Here is a 22,530-nt window from a genome sequence, read left to right as displayed (position 1 = left end):
TAATGATCAGATCCCCCAAGGTAACGCGATGTTGTCCAAAGAGCCAGGACTGAGTGTGATTTTCATCCCCAGCTCTGTATTCTGGGACCCTGAGAAAGTCACTCCGTTCTCCATAGTTACTGCACACCTGCTACTGTGTGGCACACAGCCATGGGCAAAAGTTGAAACATGGGATCTATTTTCACCAAGTTCAAGTTTTCCCAGAATGCTCGGTGTTGGGGAACTTGCTCCTAGCATGCCCTAATAAGGATGCAGCCCTCTGCCCCTCCACCAAATGGGGGAGGCCATGGACATGCCACAGCAGCTCTTTCTCTGGTAAAAAACTCTTGAGTGCTGTGCAGGTTCACTCTGGCCATCTGGGGAGCGCCCGTTTGAGAGAGGTAGAGGGCACCCGTAGAGCTATGAAGGCAATCGTGTTTTACCCAGATCTCAAAGTTCCATTTCTTATAGCTGAAGATGATCTTCCTTCTTGGTACCCAATGCTGTTCAAAATTCTTGGAGCTGTTGCCTGAAACAGACTTGCAGACGGTCTTCTTTTTTCTTTGCCTCCTTTAACTGTGTTGGTGGAATGTAGCCATTTCAATTTTCTCACTGTAGCTAAAAGAGCACTGTTTTATAGAGATGAATTGGGAGGCCCTGATGAATTATTCCTGGGGACTGGCTGTCAGGCAATTCGAGTGCGGCCAGACGAACTTGAATTTGATTATCCTGTTAGTCTCTGTGGGATCGTGACGCAGGTAAGAGAAGGAATTGTCTTCCTTAGTACCGTCTGTAAAATCTTTGGAAGCATTGTTTTATGTTTGTTCTTATTATAGTATGCTACTGGTCTTGATAATTGGTACCATAGACTGAGCAGATGCATAGAAAGAACTCGAAGAACCTTTTCTGTTTTCATTTATCCACCAGAGACCTACTATGTGTAGGATACTGACAGCGAATGAGAAACTCAAAGACCTTTCTCTTCGGAAGCTTACAGTCTATGAGGGTAGAACACCCATTACATGGATAGCATGATATATCATCCAGCATTTTCACTCAGTTTCTAATCCTCAGAATTCCATGAGGTTGATTCATCTCCACTTATGATGATTAAGGGATTACGGCACAAAGGCCAATGGTGTAACCAAACTCAAGAAGTCAGGGCCAGAAACCAGATTATTTGATGCCCAGGCTAATAAGCCCTTTGTTTTGTTTTCAATTATGGCTCTGGGATAAGAAACTCTAATTACAGAATGCAGGGGTCCCTGGGTGGCTTAGCTGATTAAGCATCCAACTCTTGATCTTAGTTCAGGTCTCGATCTCGGGGTTGAGTTCAAGCCCCTCATTGGGCTCCAGACTGTGTGTGGAGACTACATAAAAAAATAATAATAATAAAATAAAACAAATTATAGAATGTATAACTATGATTTTTTAAAAAAAATACCATGGGATTTTGGAGGAAAGAGAGATCTGAGAGGGTCCTGAACTAGAAATACACTTTACTTATTCTTCTCTACCTCACAAAAGAGTATTGAAAATGCACCTGGATTGTATCAACATCCAAGTAAGGAAAGTTCTAGGAAGGTTTTTATATAGGAGTTTTCTATCACACCAAAGGGAAGTATAATATATCCAATTTATCTGTCTTAACTTGCACTGCTTTAGACATCGGGCTAAATATTTTCTTTTGAGAAGCTGGCCTTCAAGTCACAGGCAAGGGATAACTTGGACATGTTGCCATGCAATGCTTTCACTGGATCCTCTTCACTGACCCACAACTATCATGATCCGAAAGCACTGTTTTTGCTGGTCCAGCACATACCAAGGCACCAGCCCTTACTCCCCACAGTGCCACGCTAGTCCCTCAGATGTACTCCACTACACCTGCCATGGAGAGGTCCAAAGGCATTTGAAACACTTTCAGCAGTTTAAAACATCTGCCACTCATAGAATCCTTGGCAACAGCCTAAACCAGTAGTCATCAAGCAAGGATGACTCCCCACACCCACCATCATGGTCATTTGGAAACATCTAGCAACAGTTTTAGTTGTCAAAACTGGGCAGGGTTTTGGGGTGCTCCTGACATCTAGTGAGTAGAGGCCAGACACAATGCTAGACACCCTACAGTGCACAGGACATCCCCCCCCCCAAAGGATTATCTGGCCTGAAATGCCGGTAGTGTCGAGGTTGAGGAACCAGGCCTAAATCATCACACTTGCCCTCTCGCCAACCTTGAGCAGCTCTTCACTAAAGGAGCATAGAACAGTGACCCCAGAAACAGCCTGAATTCTCGCCTCATTGATACACAATCCAGATGAGAACATTTCATATTTTTAAAACTGCTTTTTTTCTGTCTCACCCCTTCATTTGACTCACTGAACCAGACAGATCATGAGATCCCAGAAAATATATGCTTCATCCATCTTATAGGATACCATGCAGCTAATAAATTTATACAATAATCCAACAGCTTGAGAACCTCCCTACTAAAGTAGGGAAAAAAGATAGAGATATAAAGAGATCATCTTTTTTTTTTTTTACTGTGTGTATAGCATACTTTGACTATTAAAAAAAGGTTAGGTGGAAATACATGCAAGTAGCTACAGAATAAAGCCCAGATTGATATGCTTATAGGAATTATATCTCATTTATTGAACACCAAATATGTTTCAAAAGATTCCTACAAAGACTACATGTTTTCTGTTCAGAAAACTCAATTTCTTAGCACAAATACATAATTTTCTATTAGCTATCTTCCTTTTTTGCTCTGTTTTCAAGGATTTGGAGACCAGAAGTAAAGAGAAAATGTCATGTTTTAATATAGAGATCATATAAAGCATTTCAGAACCCCACAATAAGGGTCTTTTCTAAAAATCCCCTTCTCATGGAACAATTTTTCTCCCAAGAAGCTATGAAATTTTTTCTTTCCTAGAATTCTGATTTGAGGAATCTAATATAAAACTTTCAAGGTCAACTGACCCTCAACTGCCAGTTCCATTCAAAAACTTCTGCCATGCACTTGGTGTTCTGTTTTCTGATGAAGTTAAGTGCTTCTGCTTTGCCAAAGAGAATTTAATTATCTTGATTGGGGTAAATATCATGATCTCTAGAGATACTGAGTGGCCGATTTTTTATTTGAATATATTAAAAAATGTTGTGACAACTGAACACGTAGTTCAAAGTTCTCTTCTCTCACCAGATTTTCTTTGATGGGGTCGTTTTTCATTCCTGGCTTGCCTATACACCAAAGAATCTATCAATTTCTGCTAAACTTCGTTTGGAATGTACAGTTCCCAGGTCAGTCCAAAATATCCATTGGCTCCTCCCGTAAGACACCGAGAGCTCGTAGCTGAAATTCACTGCTATGTACCTGGAAACCCTGACATTGTGACTGTCCTTATGTAGCTTCTCAGCTTCACAGGGCTCTGCCAATGTTATTTTCTCTCTACAGAAGCTCACTATTCAGAGGGCAAGACTCAGGACAAGTGAGTCACACAAAATTACAAAACCAGGAGTGAACCTTGCTTCTTAATACTAGACCCTTGGTTCTTCCTATCTACTCTTCTACAAATGATGAAGACATGGTGCCAAACCTAATTCACAGCACAAACACTTGACACACAGTGTCTACGGAGATTTCGTAGGCATGCAGATTGGCTTTGACTCTTCCACGATTCAAGAGGCTCTGAGCTGGTGGAAGAGTTGAGGTTTGGGAAGGCAAATACATAATAATCCATTGCCCCTTCTATTTGAAATCAATTAAGTAATAAATCATAGGATATGAAAGATGTCAATCAGAATGTGTAGCTTTATTTCTAGTAAAGCCACTGGCAAAGGAGGTTTTAGATCTGCCACTGGAAAGCCTCCTGCAAGTCCACCATGAAACAAGTTTGCTGACCCAGAGGAAGGAAGAACTGGAAAAATTCAGGTCTCCCTCTTCCCTGCCAAGAGCTTTATTTTTTTTTTTTTTGAGAGAGAGAGAGACTGTGTGTGTGCACATGTGTTGGGGGTGTGGAATGAGGCAGAGAGAGAGAGGAAGAGAATCTTAAGCAGGCTCCACACTCAGCGTGGTGCCCAACACAGGGCTTGATCTCACCAGCCTAAGATCATGACCCTTAGATCATAACCTGAGCCCTGAGCCTGAATCGAGTCCCACACTCAACCGACTGAGCCCCCCAGGCACCCTTGCCTTCCAAGAGCTTTGCCATAGGCTAGACTTTTGGTTGTGGAGCAGACCAGAACATGGCCCTCTGAAGACAGTCAGACTCCACAGGGAGAACTGTTTCCAGACTGAACTAAGCATGATCAGTTCCTTCTCCCAAATTTTCCATCAGATAATACTTTCCTATTGCCTTAGAAAATTAAGGGACAGGACCTAGAGAAGGTAAAGTTATTCCTCCCATAGGTTCTTCTCCTGGAAAGTGGTCCAAAATCTACCTGTCTTCTCTGAAAACTTCAAAAAATTAAAAGAAAAATAGTACCCAACAGCCCATTTAAAAAAGAAAAAGAAAATTCTGTACTTTAAGCAGTAAGCATACAATTTCTTCCAAGCCAATTGGAATTGAATACGGAAAAAGAATCAGAACGTTAGACACTGATTCTATCAGGTAACAGCTTTTGAGCAAAAATGCTGTTTGCTTTTCCAAGTCTTCTGCCATATTTTTTGCTCTGTTTTCTGCCTCTGCTTTGCCAGAGAGACCTTTAATTACCTAAATTGCTAATGATAACCTTGTTTATTGAACACTTGCTATACGCCAACCACAAGTTAAGAAGAATTTCAGGCATTTTAATCATCATTCTCAATGCTATGCATGAGTTACTAGTATTGTACCTATTTAATGTTCGAGAAACCTGGGCATAGACACATTAAATGATTTGCCAACATCACACAGCCAGAAAGTCCTAAATTTAACTCTAGGTAGGATGGCTAGAAAACCATTTCGTTGTAGCCCTAGACTCTGCAGTTCCGGATTGGTTAGCAGGCTCTCGTCTCAGCTTCCAACCTGACTCATGTAGTCTTCCAAACAAAACAAATAGATGTTATTAGCTCTTTATTAACATATTAATAAACTTCAAGAGATTCTAGGAAAATCTTGCCTTCAACCTAGTACTGTTTCCAGCAAAAATTACAGTGAATATATTCTTGAAATCATTTGTCTTAATTTAACAGAGGACTTTTTCTGTGTCCATAAGTTATTATCTCACAATGAAGGATTCGGTGAGGGGCTGCTAGAGTGTTGGACAAGAACATGATCATGTGTTATGCCTAATACAAAGTAAAAAATTATTGTTACAACAAGGTCTGGCAAAACTTGGGTTCAAAGTTCAATCCCAAAATTCAGGAATGATATCTTAAGTTTTTGTATTATTTTTAATTCCCTTTTCCCCCTCCTTTGAAAGTTCCTATGTCTCACCTGGTGAGTTCTTTTACTACACTGAAGAAAGCAAGAACTTCATCCCATTCCCACCTGCTCAACGCTGGTTCTTGATACAGTCCAGATACTGTGTGAGATGTGGTTATGTCCACTTCGGAGAACACCGGGTAAGGATACCTGCAAAAGCCAACATTTAATGTGCCCAATCAGATATTTTATGACTTAAAAAAAAAAAAAGGAACCCATTGGGGTAAGTAACAATCGGTAACATTTAAATCCCCACTGAAGTCTAAATGGCATCTAATTCAGTATAGAGACATATAAGTAGGGTTATATTGGGTTCTTTCTCCTGTGCTTCTATCACGCCATACTTGGTATTCATATGAGGAAGACCCTATACCTTCCAGTCTTATAAATCTCTCCTCACCCTAGGATTTTTTTTTCCTTAACAGTAAGGATTTCACTCTGAAGTTCAGACCTGAATATTTGAGTCCAAAACCAATGACTGTAAGAGAAGAAGGAGTTGAAAAGTTCACAGGTTGCTGGATTAGAGCATCTTTCTTATCTTTCATGGAGACACTAAATGTCTTAAGGCTGGAGAGGGCTCTTTAAAAGAACCAACCGAGCTCAGTCATTTGGGTTTTCCCACTGGGTCCAGTTCAAACAAAATTGTAAACATGTACAAGACTCCCTGTAAATTTGTCTTCTTTTTTTAAATATCATCTTCAAGATGCAGGATCAATGTTGCTCCCATTCTTTTTTTTTTTTTTTAAGATTTTATTTATTTATTTATTTTAGAGAGAGAAAGCACAAGCAGGGGGAGGGAGAGAAACAATCAGACTGCCTGCTGAGTGGGGAGACCCACACAGGGCTCAATCCACGACCCTGAGATCATGACCAGAGCCAAAATCAAGAGTCAGATTCTCAACCAACTGAGCCACCCAGGTGCCCCTATGGTGCTCCCATTCTTAAAATTATAGGAGGGCAGGTGTTATGATGAGCACTGGGTGTTATACACAACTAACGAATCATTGAACACTTCATCAAAAACTAATGATGTATTGTATGGTGGCTAACCGAACATAATAAAAAAACTCTATACTATCCCAAGACCATCTGGGATATAACTCATATCTGGAAGTTATAAGAAAATCATATCCTAAAGGTAATCTTATGTATTTTAACTTTTTCCATTCCCATTTTAGCCCATGGGTATGAGCTCAGAGAGAGTCCTCCCCCTCCTCTGACAATATCCCTGAAACTTGAGACTCGTAAATACCACATATCAGCTAGTTACGGACTTGGTTTTTCCACAGTCAACACCTTTTTATGGACCACGCAATTATTCGCTTCAAGAAGATTTGTTCCGTCCTTTCATCCATGAATTTTAGAATCTTGTGCCCTTGGACACTCAGCGGCAGCACAATGAATCATGGAACTTTACATCAAAAACTAGGGATGTACTGTATGGTGGCTAACATAATATAATTTAAAAATATTATTTAAAAAAAAGGAATGACCCAGTTTAGTCATGTGGCATTTTGTTTTTATATAGTTACATGTTTTTAATTCACTATAATCTAGCTTAATTCCTTTCATGATGCCTTTGAGAAGAGGCCACTTGTGTTTTTAACTTTCAACGTGGCCACAAATCCATGAATAAAATTTGACATGTTTTATTGCATATCTGTGTTTATTGCATTTCTAACAGCATTCCAAGGGGCCAGGTTGAGTGACCAGGAAGGTGGGAGCTGGAGGAAGGTTATGACCAATATTGTTGTCAGTAGCTATTTAAAACTCAACGATTGCAAATGCGTGCTAATTGTGTGCAGTAACGTGGCTATTAAGTTCACTAAAGGAGTGAATAGAAACTGAGACCCGCTACAAGCATAGAGCTCTCAGAAGGGTGAGCGAACAGGATGTTGATTTAGACCCCCCCCCAGAGATTTAACACAGAGCAAACTCTGAAAGTTATGATCATGTCTACCAATACCTTTTCAGATTTTACTTTCATGAAGATGGTATCACGTTTTAAAATTTAGAAGCCGTGTTACTTACCATCAAAGGAATCTCAGCGGTGCGCTCTATGGCAATGACTCAAGCATGGCCACTTACTTGTGGATAGCCGGTGGATCAGGTGAAATAAGATCCCAGTACAGGCCAGAGGTGTTCCCAAAGTCCAAACTGGCTACTGAGTTTCTGTCTTGGACCTGGATGAGCTCTTAACTGCCTAGTCACCTCCAGGAATCTCCACGTATTATCTTTTCTTTTTTTTTTATAATAATTTTTTATTATATTATGTTAGTCACCATACAGTACATCCCTAGTTCCACGTATTTTCTGTTCAGGCATTGCTAATACTATTTTCCATTTGCACGTCCCATTAGCATGAATTCAAGCAAGAGAAATCCATTTTCTGAAGCTATCATGGTCCCAGCCCCTTCCACTGTCGTTTTCACAAGGAACATGTGCATTTCTCAGTGAAGGTAAAGGACACCTTCATCTCAGTCTGCTAGGGCAAGACCAAGACTGCAAACCTCCCTAGGCAGAGCTCAGGTATTAAGAAGTTGGCCCTTTGAGCCTGCATCCTCTTATTATTTCTTTTCACCACCTTTTTGCCTTGCAAGTAAAGAGAGCTGCTTGCATTTCAAAGGTTTTGTTTTGCTTTTTTTCCACTGCCTCTGACCCATCACTCTGATTGTCTCTCTCAGGCTACGCATGTATAGGATTGGGGACCACAGTGTCAGGGTCATGTGCTTTCCTGGGCTGTGCAATATCAGCAACCCATATAAAGATATGCCCCTGCAAATCCCTCCCTATATTTGCAGTTCTGGAGTTCCTGATACTTGACCAGCTAATGTGAAACTCCACTGCCTAATATTATGTACCTATTATCTCCCCACCCTTAACACCTTCTCTTAGAATGATCCTTTATTCTGCTCTTCCCAATGTGTGTAAACAAGAGCCTTTCAAGGAGGAATCCAAACCCCCCAAAATCTGCACAAATCAGGTACACAGGCCAAGATTCTAAAATAAACCTCCTCCCACCAAAATACACGTGTGTGGATGAAAAGGTAGACAGACAAATCCAAGAATGCGTATTTTCTAGGACTTGTACATTTGAGGAGGCCCAGGCCAGGTGCACTACAAGACTATATCCCATACTGTCAGTTGACTTTAGTCCAGAAAATGGGTATTTTGCTATACAAAATTATATTTGAATAAGAAACATCAGTGATTCGGCACTCTAGTTACAGTGCTACAATGCCATTCATTCAGTTAACCCGTATATATTGAGAGAATACTGGGAGTAAAATATTGTTTTATCCCTAAGGATAAATTAATTAAAAAGCAAACATTAATACATTAATTAAAAAGCAAACAGACAGGGGCGCCTGGGTGGCACAGCGGTTAAGCGTCTGCCTTCGGCTCAGGGCGTGATCCCGGCATTCTGGGATCGAGCCCCACATCAGGCTCCTCCGCTATGAGCCTGCTTCTTCCTCTCCCACTCCCCCTGCTTGTGTTCCCTCTCTCGCTGGCTGTCTCTATCTCTGTCGAATAAATAAATAAAAAAATCTTTAAAAAAAAAAAAAAGCAAACAGACAAGGATCTTCCCTTCTTGACCTTACATCCTAATACATAAGAAAAACAAAATGAGTAAAATATATAGTATGTGTTTAGTGCCTAGAGGGAAAAATAGGGAAGGGGGATGTAAAATGTTGATGTGGCTGAAATTTTAGGTAGAGTGGGGAGAAAAGGACTCAAAGAATAGAGAGTTTTGAATAAAGAGACTAAGCAAGTAGCCATATGGATATCTAGACAGAGAACAGGAAGGGTAAATAATGCCATTTAAAATAATTAAGGATTCATGTACACAAAACAGCACACATTTCACTTTGGACTCAAAAGATATTCATCAAATACATTAGAACAGTTAGCTATGATGGAGGAAGGATAGATTGATTAAATCAATGAAATCAAGAGAGAGGTCTTGCATTGGCCAATGATAACAATGTGTGATTAACTCAACCCTTGAAATCTCTTTAAAAAGTGTAACTACCAAGTTCGATTTTCTTTAAAATTAGAAATAGGTGAAGCTAGTCCTCTTGGCTTTCCCAGGTGGATAGAGATAACGGTGGGTGGAGCTAGGGTATATTAAGAAAAATAAGTCAGTCAGAGAAAGACAAATATCATATTATTTCATTCATATTCACTCATATGTGGAATTTAAGAAACAAAACAGATGAACAGAACGGGAGGGGGAAAAGAAAATGAGGGAAGCAAACCATAAGAGACTCTTAACTGTAGAGAACAAACTGAGGGGTGCTGGGGCACAGGTGGGCAGGAAATGGGCTAACTAGGTGATGGGTATAAAGGAGGTACTTGCTGTGATGAGCACTGGGTGTTTTACGCAAGTGATGAATCACTAAATCCTACACCTGAAACCAATATTACCATATGTGTTCACTAGCTAGAATTTAAATAAAAACTTGAAACAAAAAAGTAAATAATTAGTCCCTCAGCAGCTCAGTCAGAATGATCAACATTCCTAAAATCATCCCACAAGGATAGCACCCAACAAAGTAAACTGCATCATGCATCACGATAACCCGGGGAGCCCCATTAAACACAGATTGTTGGGCTCCCACTCCCAGGCGTGGGAGCAAGAATTTGCATTTGTAACAAGATCCTAGATGATGTTGATTCTTCTACTCTGGGGCCCACACTTTGGGAATCCTACAGAATAGTAATGAAGGCTAGCCTATGAACAACGCCTGCCCAGGCACTTCGAAAATCCTCAAGATATTCTAAAGATGACTCAAAATGCTTTCACTTGATTTGACATGAGAATATCCTATACTTCAGACCTCAGGACTGTGGAGTATCAAGTATGTTGAGAGCTTTCTCTCTGTTCTCCAGATTAGTCAAGTAATCCTATACATTCACTGTGGCCTGATGCATGGACACACTTCAGGCTTCTCAGCTTCTCCCAACTTCCAGTTGCTTGAGGGGTTAGTTCTTAACCTGTGATCTAGCATGAGGAAGGCCTTTGTGGAGCTCCCTTCTGCTTTTTTCCTTGATTTGGATGTGTTCTCAGCAAGATTCAGGTTTAAGAGTACACTTTGACTGAAGTTTGAAAGGGTGGTTCCTTGATGACCATGAGTCATGGTGAAAGAGGGCTTCACTGCCTCCATTTTGACCTCAAATTTTCTAGTTTAGTTCTTCATTCTGGCTTGTCTCTTGGCTCAGGCAGAAGACCCTAGGGCAAATCATCCCCTGATGGGAACCAAAACTACCCCCTCAGTAACAAGGACTTCCCTGAGCCACCAAGAACCCCCCAATGATGGACGCCAAGACAGCAATCCATTTGACCTTCACCGCCTATCTGCACGTACCCACACACCTTTGTCCCGCATTTTCCTTACATAAACCTGAAAGTATTTTTTGCCCTTTGGAGATAGTCTCTGAGACATTAGTTCGCTTTCTCCCCAGTGCTGGCCTCACTGAAATAAATCCCTCTCTTGTTTGACCACCACTCGTCTCTCTGCCTTTGGATTTTGTCAGCTGTAAGTGGCCGAACCTGGTCTGTTTTGGACCCCCGGAGCCAGGCGCTCTTGCCCCCCTGTGCCCCAGTCACAATGGGACTTCTAGGCTAGTTGCTTAGGTTCTTTCCTAAAAGCTGAGAATGGATGGTTCCAATTAGCCCTAGCTATAGTCTTCTCCTTGGGTCCAATTAATAGTATTGAACAATTGATGAACTCCCATCATTATCTTCTCTCTCAAAAATATACGTTGATGGTTTTCAGAGTTAACTTGTTTTCCTCTTCTCTCTCATTTCCTCCCATTAAGTCATCCATGGCCCATCTGCTCTTCCAGATGGGTACCCCAGCTATTCTTTTACGACTTCACATGAAACCACATTGTGGCACATTATCAACTATTGTCCCTTACTGATTTTATCTCCTCCCCTCACAATACTGCTAGGTAAGTTTTCTTAGCTACTCCCTAGTTCAATTCTGTCTTCAAAATTCCAGAGCTTCCCTACAGCCACCCTGGTGAAACAGACTCAAATTGTATTCTACCCCTCACATCAACCTCACCCAGAGCCCCGCCCCACCCCAATGCTGCTCATCTAAAGACTTCAGGAAAAAAAATTTAGGACCTTTTTATTCTATTTGCATAATATGTCTCCAGTACCTTATGCAGACCATACAGGTTCTGGACAAAAGGTACCTGACTCAGAAGGACCTTCAGAGTCCTATCATAACACTGGTACTTCAGAGAAGGTACTATGCAGCTCGTGGTGGTTATTTCTATCTTGACGGGGCCACAGAATATGAAGATATTTGGTTTAACACTATTCTGGGGATGTCTTTGAGGGTGTTTCTGGATGAGATTAATATTTGACTGTAGAATGAGTAAAGCAGATCGCCCTGCCTAGTGTGGGTAAGCCTCATCCAAGTCAATTGAAGCCTGAATAGAACAGAGAGGCTAAGAGGGAACTCCTCCTACCCCATTGCCTTTAAGCGGGGATATTGGTTTTTTCCTGTGTTCAGACTCAAGCTGAAACTGACTCTTCTAGGTCTCAAGCTTTTGGACTAGAAACCACACTGTTAGTACTCCTGAGTCTCCAGCTTGCTAACTACACATCTGACGACTTATTAGCCTCCATAATCACATGAGACAATTCCTTATCATACATACATACATACAACATACATACATACAACATACATACATACAACATACATACAACATACTATTTGGTTCTGTTCCACTGGAGAACCTAATACACAGCTATTTAAGTTTTCCTCAGTGTTAACATTGAAAGGATACACTTTACTCACCTTATGAATCTTTAGTACCTGTAATAATAATAAAACACTAAATCTTAGGAGGTTTTGTTTATAATGAATAAAGGCTCTCTTCAAGCTGCCCCAAATGATGGATTATTGCAGACACCTGACAGGCTTCAGTTATACGAACACAAGTCAGTTGGTCCTCTCACAACTTCCTATTCCCTGAATGCACGTTGCCTTGAGCGCTGGCCAGATGAAGGTTTTTCTGGCAGTAGGCGGTCTGCACCTCCTTTTTTCTCTGATCTGGACTTGCTCTGGAGAACAGCCAGGTATTTACAGGGTAACAGGAGAGATGGTGGGTAACTGATGATCAATAATGAGGCTGCTTCTTTGGCTTTCCAAATCGGAATGTTTCCATCTGCCGCTACATTGCTAATAACTAAGGGTCGGCACTAAATGACCTGCCTTGTTTCCCACCTGGCTTCACCACAGGTAGCTTCCTTTGTCCAGCAATATCCTTTCCCCCTTTAAGGATAGCTTATCATACTAGAAGGAAATTGGGGCTGGTCACTTAGATAGAAGTTTCCAATATATCTGAGATGCAAGGGTTATCTTGGCTTTAGCTGTGGAGAATGAGGCCTGGACAGAAACCTTGAAAAGACACATTCACTGTATATGTGTCAAATGCTTGTCTCTGGATTCTCAGCTATTTCAGAGGGACCTTTCCTTTTTCAGTTTGGTAAATCAAGATGCCAGTAACTGGAATTATGTGTAGCAGAAATTTTAATCATGAGCCCAAGAGAGTTATATCCTAATAGATTTTCAAGATACAGAGTCTGGTCCACCTCCAGAATCCAGTTATTTGAAATACACACATAAGGACTTCAGGATGGAGATTCCTAATGCTATTTCTAGAGAAAAGCTAAATGATCTCTTACAGCTGGGGAGACCAACTCAAAATTCTGATAGACACAGGTCCTATATCCACAGTGTTTTTTTCTTTAAGATGTCCTATATAGGGAAGATCTGGGGGACATAAGAATGTAGACATCTGGGGCCCAATCCACATTCAAAGAATTGGAATTCTAGGATCACCTGGGTGGCTCAGGTGGTTAAGGTCCAACTCCTGATTTCAACTCAGTTCATGATCTCAGGGTTGTGGGATCGAGCCCCACGTTGGGCTCGGTGCTCTGCTCAGAATCTGCTTTTCCCTCTCCCTCTGCTCCTGCCCCTACTTGTGCTTTCTCTCTCTTTCTCTCACTCTCTCTCTCTCTTAAATAAATAAAATTTTTAAAAATAAATAAAGAAAATAAAGAAATGGAGTTCTGAGAATTTGGCCAAGGAATTTGATTTTTAACAAGCACTAATGTTGACTCCACAATAAAATTTTAATGAAGAGCCAGTGACTTTATCATTTCTTGATTCTAACCACAATTGGGACTCAACATGAAGTCATTTTTTTAAAGATTTTGTTTATTTATTTGAGAAAGAGAGAGAAAGAGCATGAGCCAGGGGGAGAGGCAGAGGGAGAGGGAGACGCAGACTTCTCCTCAGCAGGGAGCCCAACGTGGGCTCCATCCCAAGATTCTGAGATCATGACCTGAGGTGAAGACAGACACTTAACCGACTGAGCCACCAGGCACCCCTGAAGTCACTTTATGTTCATGTTCATAGTGGACAAAATTAACTCGCAGAAAATTTGGCGAGATTCTTTTATTCTTTCCTGCCACATATGAGTTCATTTTAGTATCTTCCAGATGCTAAGTTCTCTGAGATCTTACCACTACTACCACTATCTCCCTTGAACTCTTCCAACTATCTATATAACATATTAACTGGATGGAGAACATGTATTTTTAAACTATTACGTCTAAAAGGAAAGGGGTGTGTTTTCTAAAAATCTCAAACTTGTCTCTCTCCAGGTTTCTTCATCTCAGTTAATTGTAGTACCATCTATTCAGATTCCCTTAGAATTATCACTTTTCCTTCCCCAGCCCCACATGCCTATGCGTCCAAAGTGTTTCTAGAATCCCACTGGTTCTTTCCATCTCTTCTACAGAAACTCAAGTCCAAGCTGCCAACAGCAGGTCCTGGTCTATATGAATTTCCCTGTAAGTGTTCTCCCTGATTCCACTCCAGGCCAACAACCCACTCTCCTTCTACCCACTAGGATGAACTTTTAAAATTATCAGTCAGATCCTCCTTACCCCATATCATGCTCACTGTGGTTCATTACATTCTGGTTAGAATGTGGTTACACTGAACTATCTGTTCTTGGAAGGCACCAACCAGAGTCTTTGCATTTCTTAATCTCACTGCCTAGAATGACAGGTGACTTAATGCCTGAGTCATCCTCTGTGTAAAGGGAGAATATCTCGTCTACCTATCGAACATGAGCCAAAAGGGAGAGCGGTCAGGTCAATCATTTTCTGTGAGCTTTACATCTATGATTGTGATACTGAGATTCCCCAGTAGTTGGAAATTGCCAGCAGCAGAAGATGGTTTTAAGACTATGAACAGTTTACCCCTAAAATCTAATCAATCCCACTAGGGGGAATGATTCTTCCAGTGGTTCTACGCTTGCCTCCTTTCGAAAGCACATAATTCCTTTCTCGGATTCTCCAATTCACCTACTAAATTATCATCAGTGTCAAATTATTCTGGGATTTAACTGCCAGATCTTATATTTTACCACCCAATTTCTTGACTGTTAGCAACCTTGAATGCTTCAACCAAAAATATTATAGCTTCAGTTGTCTCTTGACTGATTGGGTATGATACCAGCTCTTTCCAATCCTTTATCAGCACCATTTGGGCTGCTTCATCCGTGGGGATGCCTTTTCATCACAAGTCTCAGTTTTATTATTATTCTAGTTCTCCTTAAACACAGCCGCTTGTGATCCGGAAGGGTATGCTCATGCTTCCCTCTTTCTCAGCAATAGGTAGTATTGCTCATGTATTCATTCAACAAATATGTATTGATCATTTATTGTGGGCTTGTTCTTGGCTCTAAATAATACAGCAATGAACAAAACAGACCACAGTTTCATTCTTATGGAGCTTACATTCTCATGCAAAGACGACAATGTTTGAAATAATATAATTACTAGGTCAAATTAGTAGTAAGAGAAAATAATATTGAAAAGGAACATTAAGTTAAGCTATGATCACTAAATTTCAATACCAACTTTATTCGTTTTAGTTTGGTCAAATAACTGTATTGGTTAAGAAAATAATAAGATTAAATAGAGATATTAAGATTAGAACGTAGTTTTTGCTTTCCAGAAGTTTAAATTGGGAATGGGGGTAAGCACATTGTTGCCCATAATTACTAATATAAATGCCAAAGCGGAGATGACCTTCCATTTAGAACTGTAAAATAGGGCATCTATTGTCTTGTTTGGGTTAATTTTCATCCATGGATACCATCTCCTGGATTCTTCTTGGCGGTAGGAGGGCATGTTACATTTCAAGGGACAAAATAAGACTATGAACATCACCTCTAAAATACTTCTCCCCTACCGAGGTGGGGGAGGATGCCTTGTATTGTTAACTAGCTCTGAACTTCCCTGACATTCCATGGTACCACTATATTCTCTGACAATTTTTCTTTTCTACCTCTCAATAGTGTATATATGATGTAGCCCCTCTTTGTTCTTGGCCAGGATTAAGCCAACTGCATTTCAGAACGATTTACCTATGGCCTCTGATGAAGTGTTCCTGGGAGATCAATGTCCTGTAACCTCAGTCCATCAAGGATTTTATGAATTTCAATACCATCCCAGGGACTGTAACATCAGGATTGAGGTAATTAGGTATCTGCTCAATTAATTAAATCTTCTTAAAGACTTTCTGCCTAACAAATTGCATGCCATGGGGTTTTTCTTAGTTTTTCCCTACTACTAAGTTAAGCTGATTTTGCCAAATGTCACATAGGCCCTGGGAGGTAAAAGAAAGCAAAAAGAAACAGTTTTCACCTTTCAATTAGTGGCACCCCTCTCTAGAGAATGCAAAACTAAACAAGACATGGAACTTGTCCTAAGTCTAGAAAGCAGGCTTTTCTTCTTCTTCTTTTTTATATCAGGGATTAGCAAATTCCAGCCTGAAGGCCCTATCTGGCCCACCAGCTACTTTTATGTGGTCCATGAGTTAAGAATAGATATAAGTTTAAATGATTGAAAAAATAATAAAAGAAGAATAACGTTTTGTGATAAGGAAAAAGCATATGAAATTCAAATTTCAGTGTCCATAAATTCAGTTTTATTAGAACAAAACCATCTCATTTGCTCATTAATTTACATACTGTCTCTGGCTACTCTCAAACTATAATAAGAGCAGAGGTGAATCACGGGGACAGTGGTCACCAAACCCACAAAGCCAAAGGGATTTACCATCTGGCTCTTTACAGAAGTTTGCCCATCCCTGCTCAGTAGTATAAAAGCTAACCAAGAGGCCTCATCTCTCTCTAAATTTTCATAGCCTGAAGAAGCAGCCAGTCCTTGCTGGCTTAGGCAAACGGAGGAGGAGTGTGAGTGGTTGACACCTCTGACCTTTGAAAGACTGCCCAAACCACATCCTGGCCTCTCAGCAACCCCCCTCAAAGAATCCGGTGATGGTAGAACAAAGGCACCAGTCCGAGGGGGGCTGCAGATAGTTGGAGAGCCTCATAGGAAGCTTTGACGCCTTGCCTTCCAAAACAACCTACCTCATTCCACCCAACCTCCATGAGAAACCCTGAGGGAAGGTCCTTTCCTTTAGTTTTTTTCTCCATTCAAAAACCAAGAAACAAAGACTTAGCGTGTTTTTAAAACAAATTTTGACATTATGTTCACGTTCCTATAAATATGTAACGATGCTGATGGAAGTGAGGGGCGGGGCCAGGTAAGCTAATGGAGGAGTTTCAGTTACGTTAAGTGAATATTGAGAATACATTCTTAAAAAATGTACAAATACTGCGGCAGTCCCCAGATGATGAGATTAAATCTTTATATTGTCCATACTGCATTTTTCACATTTCCTTGTAAGAAAAAGTTATTTCTCAAAAATATATAAACCTATTTGAAGTATTCTTTATAATTAGATGTATCTCTTATTCATCTACTATTCAAGGGTCATGCTCAGCAACTCAAAGCCTCCTAGAAACTAGAGAAAAGTTTCTCAAGAAGAGGTCATAAACCCTTTCTTGATAATGATAAGTAATAGCTTTGAGGCAATATGGTTCAAACTCCAGGGGCGGGTGCTCCCATCCCCTATGAGCCAAAACCTATACAGGTGTTACCTCTTCTGGCCACTTAGAAAAAGGCCCCCTTTCCCAGTGGGAAGACAGCTTTCAGTGCACATGTGCCTGCTTTTGAGAGCTGTTGACTAAACCACTAATTCCTAACAAAATCCTTAAGTCGGCTTACACTCTCTGTCTCCTCAGGTCCTCCCAGGGGATCGTATCCTTTTTGTATCTGAAATCATCTTTATGTCAAAGTTCTCAGATCTTGAAGCTTCCATACCTGTGGCCTGTGTTGTCCCCCGGTGAGTCTAGAACACCCAAGCAGTTTTACATTCTTCAACTGCCTTTAACTGGTTGGGGAGGCAGAGAGCACTGAAGCCAGGAGACCACGTGATTATGACAGGGTCGACCAGACCCTCCTGAGACTCTTACCCCTTGATGCCCTATTGTTCTGTGTTCTTGGGCTCCCAGCTTTGCTACTTATTACCAGTGTGTCATTGGGGAAGTTACTTCATAACTCTGTGCCTCAGCCTCCCCATCTTAAAAGTGGAGATAATAGTGCCTATTTCACTGATATGTAGTGAGGATTAAATGAGATGATGTACATCAAGAGACTGGAACAACTCTTGCTCCTAAGAGGCACGCAGGACACAGTGGCTGCTGTCAGCACTGCTGCAGTCCATCCTCTTCAATGTGTATAGAGCTGCATGTAGGACGACTACGTCTGACTTCACCATCTACCCAGAAAATCTTGGACTGAGAATTTGGTTTGTTCTAATTATAGTTACTGTCCATATGACAAATTCTATGATCTCTTAGCCAAGACCAACTGGGAATATTAGAGGTTCACCTATAGGGGATGGGAGTGCTGTGCACTGACCACTGTGAATTTGTGGGCTGGGGAGAAAAGAGAAGCTTACTAGAATCCTCCTTTTAACTAGTAAAATGTTAAATATTTTAACTGTCTCTGTGACCCATGGGATAGGACTCCTATTGGCTTATTTGGACTCTACTTTTTACAGATGGTCCAAGATCATAACGACTTCTCACCAGCTAAAAGCAAATCTGGTGGTATATTTGGGAGGGCCTTCTTTTGCATTAAGCTTACAAAGCCCAGTTCTTAAACTAATAAACCCATTTTCTAAAATGAGGACAGGATGACAACATCTCATACTGTTTCTCCCACCAGTGGAAACCTCTGATGCCAAAGCAGGAAAAGTAAGGGTCAAGGGCTTGGTTTCAGGTTCTGAACCTCAATCACCAGGGCTCATATGGATCTTAATTCCATCCCTCTCTCTCTCTCTATCTGCTTCTCCCTTCTATAGGCATCCAGCTCCCATAAGAATAACCACAGGAAATGATGCAAATAAACAAGGTGGCCTCAAGCGAAGCCCAGGAATAGCAAATTTATACAGTGGGGAGACTGTCAACAGGAAAGAGAAGGTGAGGTCACTGAAAGTACATAGATTAATGCTGTCCCTGGATATTTTGTAACAGCAAACAGTAAGATTTTTACACGGAAATTGTATAAACACCTGTGCTTCCAATTCAGGAAAGGCTGGTTAATGCGTCCTTGCTTACTAGAGATGTCAGTCTTTCTGGTAGCCCCTTATCTGTCTGGCAGGAACGGGCATATTAACCACGTGACTCAGAGTGTCTCTTGGGAGCCATGGAGGATGAGGCAATAGGTGGCACATTCTTACCAAAATCAATATCAATAGAATATTAAATATAAATGTGTTAAAATTAATACTAAAATCATAGAATGTAGACTTCAATAAGGTAGATAATCCATGAGAATGTACCCTCAGAAATATCTTAGATTCTGGGGCGCCTGGGTGGCACAGCGGTTAAGCATCTGCCTTCGGCTCAGGGCGTGATCCCGGCATTACAGGATTGAGCCCCACGTCAGGCTCCTCTGCTATGAGCCTGCTTCTTCCTCTCCCACTCCCCCTGCTTGTGTTCCCTCTCTCGCTGGCTGTCTCTATCTCTGTCGAATAAATAAATAAAATCTTTAAAAAAAAAAAGAAAAAAAAAGAAATATCTTAGATTCTGTCTTGAAAGGATTAAATGCCTGTCAGGGAGTACATTTCCTAAATTATTTGGATTTTCCTTCCCAGACAGCTAAGAAGGAAATTCTGAATATATACAATCATATGTGTTACACACCAGGATATTGCTCTCCCTGAACAGAAAGAGCTGTATGCTGGAGATGGTAAGCTCTTTTTAAAACTTGGGATATGTGACAGATGCTATTTTTAAAAAGATATATATTACATATCTCTGATACAGTCAAGGTTAAAAGAAGCAAAAATATTTACATCCTTAGACATGTATAACTCCTATATTAACTTTTTTGGACAAGACCCCAAACATTACCTCTTTTCTTTCTATCCTCACCATCCCTCCCTGGGACTTGGGAATGGTAGGCTTTTGGGGGCAAACATTTGAGAACAAAACTGGAGCAGATTCTGGTTCCTTTTCTCTTTGCAGAACAACTATGTTGATGCACAGTTCTGCTACTTAAAAAAAAATCACACGGCTCGTCTTTCTCCACCTGCGAATTTGGAAGGTGGATATAAACCCCTATAGCTGTGACAGTTGAACTGCATGTTAGCAGCGAGAATACTGTGGATCCTGTGTGTTATCTTACATTTTTAAATGTTTTAGAAGCCGTGATTTTTAATGGAATGGCCCTTTGTAGTTTCATGATCTTTTATTTAGAAGGGTCTGCCCCTGTTTTTAACTTCATAAGGAATAATAATAAAATGTGTTCTCTTTTAATCAGTTCTGTATTATTTCTTAATGCACAGTGCTGTGGTAATTCATCATATGTAAAACTTGTTATATGCAAGCTTATGTTTTCATTGGTTGTTCAGTGCCTGTAGTCAAAGGTTAATGTTGGTTATGCTGAATAATATAGCCTAGAATTTCCACCTGTTTGGGACTGGCTAGAGGAAATCGAAGAACTGCTAGAAACAAAAGAAGTTAGTGGTGTGTGTTTAAAGTTTCCTATTTCAGCTCACATGACTCAGTTCCAAAGACAGAAAAGAGAGGAAAGACAACTGGAAATGTTCTCATTTTACTAATGGCATTACCGGTGGCCAACATGGAGAAAGGTTTAGTCCTACACTACCAACACAGGTGGTGTTGGCTAGGTCATCGACTACTAGTCCAACACCCAACAAGGCCATAATTCATTGGATTTTATATAAAAAAATATGTGTCTTGAGAATTTAATTCTCTAAAACATTTTTTTAGTAATTTGCAATTTAAACATTAAATAAATAATCAGCATCAGGAACCAATACTTCTTTGACTTCTGAATCCAGAGCATTCTATTTTGGCCTAATTTCTCCTTTTGTGATGCCAAGCTTCACCCTTAACAGGAATACAGATACAATAAGGAAAGACAGAAATCAAGGGTTGGCAAACCACAGCCCATAAGTAAAATTTTATCCAACATAGCCTTGCCCATTCATTTCCTTATGCTTTTGTAACGTAACAGCACACTTGAGCTGCAAAAGAAACCACAAAGCACCTAATATTTACTAGCTGGCTCTTTCCTGAAAGTTTGCTGGCCCCTGGTCTTCATTAAGGAAGCCCTGCTAAACCCATATTTCAATGTATTACTTTATTTGACATTTTGGTTTTTATTACCATGGCATCATCCAGTCTCACTTGGGATGGGGGAGAAATATGCCTATAAAAGGACACTGGATGTGTAGATTGGTCTGGGTAGCACAGACATTTTAATAACACTTGTTCTTCCAACCATGAGCATGGAATGTTTCTCCATTTCTTTGTGTCTTCCTCAAATCTCTTTCATAAGTGTTCTATAGTTTTCAGCTGATGAATCACTAAACTCTACCTCTGAAACTAATAATATACTATATGTTAATTAATTGAATTTAAACAATTTTTTTTTAAAAAAGGACACTGGGCACTCATGTTTAATATCTGGCAGATCGGTATTTAGAAAAAGTACCCATAGAAGTTGAGTCTCTGGAAGTTAAAGGCATTAAATTATCAATTCATGAACTCCCCCTGGAAAGTCTTTGTGAACTTCCAAAAGTATAAATATTCCGATATGAAGACCACTAGCCTAGACAAAATCCGTTGGTGGAAATGAGACTTCATGACCTAAGTTAGCACAGTGATGAGAAAATAGATTCTGGAGACAGACTGATTGGATTTTCATTTTTATAGACTCCTAATATCTATGTGACTTATGCAGGCTCCCTAAACTGCCTGAACGTCAGTGTCTTCATCTGTAAAATGGGACTATAATAGTACAACCCCACAGGCTCCGTGGGAGCACTTAATGTGTTAATGCAACCACATGTTTTAAGAAGTGCTTGACACACGGTAAATTCTTAATAAATGTTAGCCAAATTCACAAATGAAATTATTCCTGGTTTTTTTTTTCCTTGCCTATTATTTTGTTTTAGGATGTTTTGTAGTTGTGACTCTCAGGAGCCAGAACTCTGTTGATCATAGGCTAGCACGGCTAACTAGCATTATTGATCCATGGAAAGACTCATCTTATGTTTCTCTTAAGTCCACGTCCTGATCTTAAATGGTCATCCTTAAAAGTATTTAAAGTTGAGATGTGTGGTTGGCTCAGTCCGTCAAGCATTTGACTTGGGCTCAGGTCATGATCTCAGGGTCCTGGGAGTGAGCCCCACATCTATCTGGCTCTGCTCTTAGCAGGGAGTCTCCCTCTCCCTCTCCCTCTTCCCCCTCCCCCTTGCTCCATTGCTCATGCTCTCTCTCATATAAATAAATAAAATTCTGGCATTGCTATTTAAAAAGAAAAGTATTTAATGTATACCCTTCCACACTATTTTCCCAGTGTTGTCTTACATATATGTACGCATGTGAAAAATCTATGTTAATGTATGTTTATAAACAGTTTGGTGCTATACCTTCTAGGGTTTTTCCTTGCATTGTTTATTCACTTTTCTGTGTTTGAGCTAACTCCATGTTTCGAAGTGAAATCTAATCGACTCCTCTTCACCTTGCATTGTGTTCCCTACTGTTCTTTCCTGCTTCCCTGGGCTCCAGCGGCTCTGAGCTAATTCTCTCAAGCACTCCAAACGTCGTTTGTATGGTTTTCTATTGCTCCATACCAAATCACCACAGATTTGGTCGC

The 22,530-nt window shown here is 40.5% G+C and overlaps 1 long non-coding RNA gene across 1 annotated transcript in view; it reads right to left on the bottom strand.

The window, feature by feature from the left end:
- LOC123785092 (uncharacterized) overlaps positions 1–22,530 on the bottom strand; it is a 106,742-nt gene that overhangs the window by 16,143 nt on the left and 68,069 nt on the right. The window contains exon 5 of the long non-coding RNA XR_006777600.2: positions 5,394–5,531. This is a non-coding gene — a long non-coding RNA (uncharacterized LOC123785092). The remainder of the gene's footprint in view (positions 1–5,393; positions 5,532–22,530) is intronic.

Source organism: Ursus americanus, chromosome 24 (assembly GCF_024610735.1).
Source record: "Ursus americanus isolate L20-20 chromosome 24, mUrsAme1.1.p, whole genome shotgun sequence".
NCBI lineage: Eukaryota > Metazoa > Chordata > Mammalia > Carnivora > Ursidae > Ursus > Ursus americanus.
The sequence above is the reverse complement of the archived record's forward strand: the minus strand, read 5'-3'. Positions and strand labels throughout refer to the sequence as shown.